The sequence below is a fragment of the Symphalangus syndactylus genome, chromosome 18 (genome assembly GCF_028878055.3).
Source record: "Symphalangus syndactylus isolate Jambi chromosome 18, NHGRI_mSymSyn1-v2.1_pri, whole genome shotgun sequence".
NCBI classification, from domain to species: Eukaryota; Metazoa; Chordata; class Mammalia; order Primates; family Hylobatidae; genus Symphalangus; species Symphalangus syndactylus.
Genome location: NC_072440.2, coordinates 27,291,629 through 27,301,043, shown reverse-complemented (window position 1 = coordinate 27,301,043; position 9,415 = coordinate 27,291,629). Strand labels below are relative to the sequence as shown.

The following is a 9,415-nucleotide window of genomic DNA, read 5'->3' as shown; positions in this document are numbered from 1 at the left end:
GCCTCAATTTGGTACCACTTTTGCCAACTGTGGACACTCCTCTTCCTTCCTCCCTGACAAGACCCCACTAAACATTAAAGTATTATGAAAAGCAGACACATACTAAAGTTCTAGAGAGTCAGGAGGGTAACAAAGAGAATTATAAAGCAGAAAAACTCAAGATGGAGAAAAGAGTCATACAAGGGATGCCCTGTGAACCATGCCATGTTTTAGCTTGTCCTAAAGCCCTTTTCCTCTAAGAAACTTCTTTCTCTGTTTTGCTTTGTCACCTGCCCAGACCCCTCAGCTCACTCACTCAGGTTGCCACCTGAAAAAGCCGAGGTTCTGTTACTTTAGTGAGAAAAACAATTAAGTGCTCTCATTCAAGTTGGATCTAGGCTCTAGCCAAGGAGAGCCAGGCTCTTCATTACCTATAACCACAAAGGCTCATTAAGCTGTGGTGGACCTGGAGTATAAGTGCTTGTCTTGCCAGACTCAGCTGGAAAATGGCAAGACGATAAAGGAATGCTAGGGGAGGAAATTCCCTCTTTCCCTATCTCTCTCCATAAGGCAGAAGTCGCCAGTGAGAACCAGCATTTCGACCAAGGAAACATACTTAAGCCTATAGACACTCGTTAGGTCTCTGTCTGGGTCTATATTTGCCCTGACTCCAGCCATCGTCAAACTGAGGGTTCAGACTGGGTCTAGTTCTGGACTTTCTTGTGTGAGCTACTCAGAGCCCAGACAACTCCAGCTGAGCCTTTAAAGTTGTAGCATTGGCAGCCACCAGCACCAGTCACAGTAATCCCGCCACTTTGTCCCATGAACTCTAAGAGGCTTGTAGATGTTTACCATGCACAGACTGAGCAAATGTTTACAGTGAACTTTTACACAGAACCCAGAGAAGCTCCCTAATCCATAGAAGGCTTCCAGCAAAAGCAAGCCCACAGAATTCAATGTATGCCCAGGCTGTAGCCTGCACGCTGAATGGCTCCTTTCAAAGGCCATAGGCCTGGCTGTGGCAGATAAGTGTCCACGTTTGTGGTCTTTGCGAGGTTTTCACAGCGAGGACCTTCCTTCAGACAAAGTACAATAATCTTTCATGATTCCCATAAATCAGAAAACTGAATATGTCAACGAAGGTTAGGTCACTCTGGGGGCTCCTGTCTGAAGCTTAAGAAACAAAAAAGGCATGTTTGAGGCAGTAACAGAATTGAGAGGGGAGGAATGTTATGAATTTTGTTCTGAAAAATTCAGCTCAACAGTTCTAATAGGGCCAATATTTAGGCTATGATATTTGGCTGGATCTGTTACATAATTCATCTTCTCACAAGCAGACCCAAATGATCTGACCCAGAGTCAGTTTATTTTTATGGAGTTAAATTAGTCACTATTTATAAACTGAAGAGGTTCAAAAAGGCTATTTAAGGAGGGCATCACTACTTTTTCCACCAGTATGTTTGCCTTTCGATCCTTCTGGTTTGCTTTGGTTTGATTGTGGTTTCTGGGTAAAAGGGTGGGCACTATTTGTAAGCTTGGTGAAAATAACTTCAGCCAAGTATGTAGATCACTTATCCTTGAAATGGGAATGATAGGTTGGGAAACTGTGCACTGGACAGGAATGTGTGAGTTGGAGGCCTGAGTCAGCTGTGCAAGTACAGCTAAATGGTACCTGGATGTAGGTTTTAGTTAGTGGCCAAAAAAGTGAAGAGGACTTCATTTCACAGCATGACCTGGATCTCCTTCCCATATTTCTTTCCCCAGTGGTACTAGATCTAAAGAAAGAGATGCCAAAGGAATTACTTGACCAAACCTATGCTATCTCAGACAGATGCCAGCGTTGCACAAAGACCCACTCCTTAGGCTCCCAGCCAGCTTTTCCAAAATGACCCATCCTTCCTCACTCTTCTCTATTAAACTCCATCTTCAGCAAACCAATATTGGTGACCCAAGGGAAGTACATCAGAGGATCATAAAGTGTTCAGCTGAAAAATCTTAGAGATCATTTGTTAAGGGAACCTCCTTTTACACAATGGATGGCAGGAGAGGTAGGAAGCTCGTCTAAGGCCATATAAAGAGTGTCACTGTTAGGGCTAGAATTCAGTTCTCCACATCAGTGGCCTCTCTCACATCTACCCAAGAGGACACAGCCAAAGATGAGGCATTGGTTTGAGAAGGTGGGAGCTGGAAGTGTCAGGCTGATCCCACCACGCTGACATTAGACCCTCATCTTCCCATTCACCATTCCTGAGAAAGAAGGAAGCCCTGCCAAGATCATAACCTCCTCCTCCCCAAATCACCTGTCCATCTTCAGTTAAAGACCAGTTTACAGATTTTTCCCTCTAGGATTCAGAGTTCTTGGAACATTTCTCCTTGCTCACATCTCTGTTTCTCTGCTCTCCTAGTTAGTGCCTAGTAACCAGAAATCACTTGTGTTTCTACCAAAATAGCTTATTTAATCTGCTCCATTTCTGACCTGGGCAGGTTCGTTCACCCCTTCTTAGGCAACCTAGTGGTCCTCTGCTCCCAGAAGGTCACCATATTGATGCTGAACTTAGTGTGGACATCCCATCAGCATAGCTGTCTACAGCCCAGAACTCCAGGGCTCAAGTGATCCTCCCACTTTAGCCTCCCAAGTGGCTGGGACTAGAGGTGTGCCACAATGTCTTATTAATTTTTAAAAAATTTTGCTAGAGATGGAGTCTTGCTATGTTGCCTAGCTGGTTTTGAACTCCTGGCCCCAAGTGATCCTCCTACCTTGGCCTTCTGAGACTACAGGTGTGTGCCACCATACCTTGTAGCAAAATACTTTACTTGTATCCAGATATTACCCCACCATCTAACAGGGTTCATCCAAATACTTGTAAACCACAGCACTCATGGAAGGAACTATGAGACAACTGTTTTGATGACAGAAGAAAATAGCAAGTGCCCCTGTCACCATCTTCTTCCTAGGCTCCTTCTTTAGCTGCCATTAACGTGCTCTCCAGGTGCCAGCTCTGATCCTGGATCCTTTCTCCTGCTCTCTGCTCAGAATCTTCACATCTTCCTGCTTCTACCAGACAGGAATCCATGAAGCTGCCTCATTTGTCCCCTCAGAGTTGTATGTCAAGTTTACAAAATACAAAATAGCCCCTGTATCTCCTATTATGTATTCCAAAATGCTGATTGCTAACAACAAATCTGTGAGCCCTGACTCAAACCAACTTTGTCAGGAAAAAAAATTTTAGTCCCAGATTTGCCACTAATTTTCTGTGTGACCTTCAGCAAATCACAACCTCCTTGAATTATAACTTTCTCATCTGTACAATGGGGATGATGATAGTTTTTATGCAGCAGCATTTATTGACCCCTCGTCCCCTGGTTTCTAGACAATGGGAAACCCACAGGAACACAGTGAGATGCCTACCTTCAGGAAGCTCCACAGATCTAAGTACATAGTATGGCACCCCTTTCAGAAAACTTCCCCATTCTTGCACTAAACTAAGAGTCAGCATCTAAGAATTTTAGAATATTGTATCTTCATGGTTTCACATGATATGTGAAAGCTGCTTGTAAGGTTAAAAAAGAAAAAACAATCTATTTTTTATTTTAAGCAAAGAGCAAATTCAGAATTATTTTTAAAACTTGCACTATTTTCCAAGTACAAACTAAATAGGGCAAATAGAGCAAACTTTGAAACTCTAACCCTGGAGTTTGGGGCCGAAACATTTCTTGTATTAGATCATTGTACTTAAAAGAAGAATATTGATTAGTAGACAAGATTAGACTATCTCTAACAGTGTTCTCCCTCAGACTCAGAAAAAAGGAGAAAGAACAAATAAAGTTCTTGAAGCCTTAACTGTAGAGTTGAAGTTTCTATGCAGCAGGCATTTTCCTTGTGTTTGCTGAGTGACTAATACTGTGCCAACTGTTGTAGGAAATAAGGAAAAAGGCTACACATGGCTTTACCCCGACTGAGCAAGAATCTTGATGGAAAGTGAAGACATACATACACAGGAAATTATGCAATTTGACATAGTGGTTTTATTAGGGTCCTCCAGAGAAATAGAACCAATAGAAAATATTTAGATCTATACAAGGAGATCTATTATGGGAATTGGCTCATGTGATGATACAAGCAGAGAAAGTGCCATGATATACTGTCTATAAGCTAGAGAGCTAAGAAAGCTGCTACTTTAAGTCCTGGAGTCCAAAGACCAAAGAACCAGGAACTCTGATGTCTGGGGGCAGTAAAGACAGATGCCCCAGCTCAAGGAGAGGAGAGAATTTTCCCTTCCTCTGCCTTTCTATTCTATTCAGGCCATCAGTGGATTACAGGATGCCCATCCAAACTGGTGACAGCAGATCTTCTGTACTTAGTCTACTGATTCAAAAACTAATCTCTTCCAGAAACACTCTCACAGACACACCCAGAAATATGTTTTACCAGTTATCTTGGCATCCCTTAGCCCAATGAAACTGACACATAAATCAACCATTGTAGCAGTACAGGAAGACCTAGGAGATAGAGTGCTCTGGGTGCCAGTGAGGGCTTCAGCAATGGTGGTGGCCAAAGAAGACAACAATGGCCCAGAAGAGGAGCTAAGCCTCTAGAATGGTGAGCTATGGGTATATTGTGCCAAGAGAAGGGCCAGCGGCAGAGAAGAAGTCCTACAAACAGACAATGGCAGGCCCTACGGGGCCTGTACAACTTGGTGTCCTGCTGCCTCTGACCTCTTCCTCCTACTCTCCTGCTTGTTCACCACAGCACAGCCGCACTGGGCTTTATACTGTTTCTCTGCATGCCAGGCTCCTGCCACAGGGCCTCTGCAATCAACCCCAGTAGACTCATAGCATACTCCCTCCCTTCCTTCAAGTCCTCATTTGAATATCGTCATCTCAGCAAAGCTTCCCTGTCCATTCCCACTTCCACCTTGGCTCTCCCTGTCTGCCTTCTCTGCTTTCATTTTTTCCATAGCATTTATTGCCATTTGACGTAGTCTACATTTTAGCTATGTTTTTTTATTGCCTGTCTTGTCCTTCCAGAATGTACCCTCGAGAGTAGAGATTCATGTCTGCTTTGTTCACTGCCATCCCTTGCTCCTAGAACACTGTGGCACATAGTAGTCTTTCAGTAAGTATCTGTGGAATGGGTGAGTGTTGCACTCTAAGGGATTGGAAATAACCATCAGCCTTCTTCCCAAGTGTTTTCAACTCAGCATACTGATGGATTGTTTCCATGGCAATAGAGCCCTGATTATCATAAAAGTCAACTGGAAAATATCATCTGCTTTACCAGCACTTGTTCTTTTTCCAAGCCTGCTAGGTGGTATCTGTTCTATAAATCAAGAAATATATTTATTTGCAAAGTTTCTGCAGAATGATCACTGAAAATATCACCAACCATATACAAGCCTGTTATCCTCAATGATTCTAAAGAGAATGTGTTTTTCCTTTGCACAAAGGCCTATATTCCTAGGCAATATGGCAAATAATGCACATTTGTAAGCCAACGTAGAAACTTCCACCCCTGAAGGAAGTTCAACAGCTTGGAATATCATGATCAAGCATCCTAGGTTTCATGGAGTTCCTTGCAGACTAGGTCCTGCATTTTTATAGCGGATGCTTTTCCTCTAGGCAGTGAATATTTCTCAGGGCTTCCCTAACGAGTTACAGATAAGGCTCTATGTGGCTCCTATGTCAGGATGAGCATCTGTCCTAAAGGGTCAAAGGGTCAGAGGTGCAGGCACTGAGGAAGTGGCAGGCCAACTGAAGAGGGACCACTGGCTATGGAGACACATGCCACCGGGACCAGGCTGTATTGGGGGAAAACCACCAGATAGTCACTGGAAACATGAAGATTCCATGGGTCCTCGGTTTAAGAAAAATTCAGGAAATCAAAAGAGAGATCCATTATATATTAAATAGCATGGGTTTTGTTTCATAATTTCTGAATCAAAAGTCCCATCAAGTTTCGTCTTCTCTTCCCTGAGTCCTGTTCCTTTTCCCTTTCTTAACCATCCGAAATCAGAAGAGACTCAAGGGCAAAAAGAGCTTCAATCTCTCCCCTATGGAGTGAAGCAATTCTAGCACAAATCACTGTAACCCCAGGAATTATCTCCTAGCCCTATTATAAATGTCTATTCCAGGGAGTACTTTCAAAGGCAGTGCAAACCTTTCCGAGGGATTTATGTAAACCAGCTAGTGACTCAAGGTTTCTTGACAAAAACTCCTGTCCCCAGGAGGTGAGATGGCTCAGCTGGGCTCACAGAACTTTCCAATCTTATCTGCTTAGCAACAGTGGAGTCAAGGAAGCCTGAAGGGACTTTATCAGCCAAGGAGAGCTGTTGGCCTCTTGTTTCTCTTTCTGGGCTCTGCCAAGAATGACATCACCTCGCTGGATTATTAGCAAGCCCTATCAGCAACCTCTATCCAATCCATCACATCAAAGCTGCCCCACATATGTTCATGCTGGTCAGAGGAGCCAGTTTCCATCAGCTCTACGCCCTAGTTTAAACATTCCCAAGATGGTCAGGAATGGAAATGTGAACTGAAAAAGTCACTGCTAGTATTACTTTTTAACCACAGAGGAAGATTCAGCAGGATAACATGATAACAGAGATACTATAGAGATTTGAATATACCATGGGTCAAGTTGTTCTTCCCAAAACTAAAATAAACCAATATTTATAGTAAGCACATGGATTGGCATAGCCAACTGGCAGGTGAGAGCCACTAAGCTTGTAAAATGTCAGATGCTCCTTCTCTTGCCTTGATCAAATGCCCCAGACTAACTATGGTTAGAATACTGCAGAGAGTGAGAGAGTCACTGTGTAGCTTTTCTTGGGGAGAAAATAGCAGAAATGGTTCACCGCTAGAAGGAATTTTCTTTCCTGTCATGATATCCTGCACATTTATCTGGGCTGATCCGTGTTCACACCAAGAGGGGTATCTCACAGAATCTTAGCATAGAGAAGGACCTTAGAGATCATTTATCCCAACCACCTCATGTTGTAATTCAGTTCATTTAACTACAGAAGACAATTTTGAGGCCCAGCAAGGTTAAATGTGCACTAGTCAGCTAACTAGCTAACTAGTGGTGGTGATTAAAGCCTAGGATTAAAGTCCCTGATTTAGCTTTAGGAGGTTACTACCAAGGTAAATTGATAAAAGAAATTGATAAAAGATAAAAGGCATAATTGTTTTTTTTTTATAATAATACCAACCAGTTAAAAAGTCACTCAGAGACCATTGCTCTTGCCTCCATGACATAACTGGTCACTTTATGAATTCATGAGGGTCTGTCCCATTTGTCTGAATGCTCATGGCAACAAGGTTCATTGCGATTGCACTTGGCTTCCGTAAGGTCATGCACTTGTCCAGGTAATGCTCTTATAACCAAGACCTCATCGTTAGCCTGGTCTGCCTTCTCCTGCCCCCTCATGCCTGGAGAACCCACCTCCCTCCTCCAGCCAGCCTAACTTTAGAGAACATGGGAGGAGAAAAGATTTGCCATTCTTTCAGTCAGTCAGTCTGTCTGTCAGTTGCTGGGGCCTGCTATGTGCTAGACTCTGGGAGCTCTGCATGTTTAAGGACAGACAGAAGCAACATTAAAACTGGTGTAAACTACATTAATTTCTAGAATACTAAACAAAAGAAATCTATGGCATCACTAACCATACCTAGTGAAAAATACACTTTTTTGTTTTATGACTTTTAAAACATTGATAAACTAAGTCAATTTGAATCAGAATTAAACCTACATATAATTTTCTGATGCTTTTGTTTAAATAGAGCATTGTGTTAGTCCAAAACCTCCAAGACATAGACACCAAGATGCCATTAAACATGCAATGATTTATTATGAGATTGGGATGCAGGCTTGACCTGCAGTGGAGGCAAGAGGAAGGGAAAGAGAAGAAGGTGGGTGAAGCTTCCTATACTGCCTGCAGAGTAACGGAGGCTTGGCAGGCTGTCAGGGAGTCCCTGAGCCAAAATGGGCCACCACGTAAGTCCCACATCTCCCAGGAACAGGATGCCTTAGTCTCCCTGCCATTGTTTGGGCATTGGCTGGGAGCAGCCCATGGGAAGCGTGGCCTCAGTGATAACATAGTGACAGATTTCAAAGCACAGGAGCCGGGCCTTTGTTCAATTGATTTCCCCATAGATGGAAGTCTCTGAGCCATATTCTCACGGCTACCACAGACATCAAAATAGTCTCTATGCTGAACCCCATAAAGTAGAGGCTGTGTAGAATAGTTGTTGACGGAATCTGCTGTGGAATTAGACTACTGTTTTTGAGTCTGGTTCTGATCTTACCAGCAGCGTGACCTTGGGCAAGTTACTCTTGCCATGGACTCAATCTGCTCATTTGCAAAATGTGGGTAATAATGATACCAACTTCATAGGATTGTGAGGATTACAATTATTAAGGCACTCTGAGCAATGCCAAACTCAGACTACGAATGCTCAATAAAAGTTTTTATTATTGCATTCCATTTTAATTGTGGTCTATTCGGGTTAAATTGTGTCCCCTCAAAAAGACACATTGGAGTCCTAACCCTCAGTACCTCAGAATGTGGCTGTATTTGGAGACTGGGCCTTTACAGAGGCAATCAATTTAAAATGGAGTTACGAGGGTGGTCCCTAATTCAGTGTGACTAGCATCTTTATAAAGGAGAAATCTGAACAGAGACAGACACACAGAGGGAAGACATTGTGAAGAGACAGAGAGAAAGGAAGGCCCTCTACAAGCCAAGGAGAGATGGCTGGAGCAGATCCTTCCCTCACAGCCCTCAGAGATAACCAACCGTGCCTACACCTTGATCTTGGATCTTCAGCCTCTGGAATTATGAGCCACCCAGTCTGGAATAGTTTTGTTATGACAGCCCTAGAAAACCAATACATGGTTCGTTCCTGAATTTTGAAACTCTGGTCCTGTCCAAGAAAGCTTTGAATGAGAATACTGTCTGGAAGTGGGGGCATTGGCCCCTGGCCCAAAGGCACTACAGCCTCCTTCAACACTGAAGCTGACAAACGTGTCCAGTGTCACAGCCCACCAGGCAGTGCCTTTTCCTCTATGGCGGCACATGCCTTCTGCGTGTGGGTCCCAACCCTAGGGCCAGAGCCGGTGCCTTGCTGTTATTTTAGATCAGGTACAATTTAACTGACAGTGGCAGACTTGGAAACAGACATTTGCCCATAATTGCCATGATCTGTGACCAGCATAGCTAGAGGATGAAACCACTGGGCCTTATTCAAAGTGGATGTCCTGTGCAGAGTGAATTACAAAATTCAAGATCAAGTTTACTGAGATTTCATGTGAGCTTATCCTGAAAAACAGTGGTCAAATAAATTCAGTCAAGAGAATTGGGAGAACTTTAAAAAACCCATCCAGAGTCTAATTTCTCCATCTGAAGTGCAGTACGATCTTATTTCATGTGAACGATTGCCT

General features: G+C 43.3%; 1 long non-coding RNA gene across 1 annotated transcript in view; it reads right to left on the bottom strand.

Annotated features, from left to right (window-relative positions):
• Positions 1-1,650: 1,650 nt before the first annotated feature.
• Positions 1,651-9,415, bottom strand: part of LOC134733619 (uncharacterized) — a 98,849-nt gene continuing 91,084 nt past the window's right edge. Inside the window, exon 3 of the long non-coding RNA XR_010117274.1 lies at positions 1,651-1,754. This is a non-coding gene — a long non-coding RNA (uncharacterized lncRNA). The remainder of the gene's footprint in view (positions 1,755-9,415) is intronic.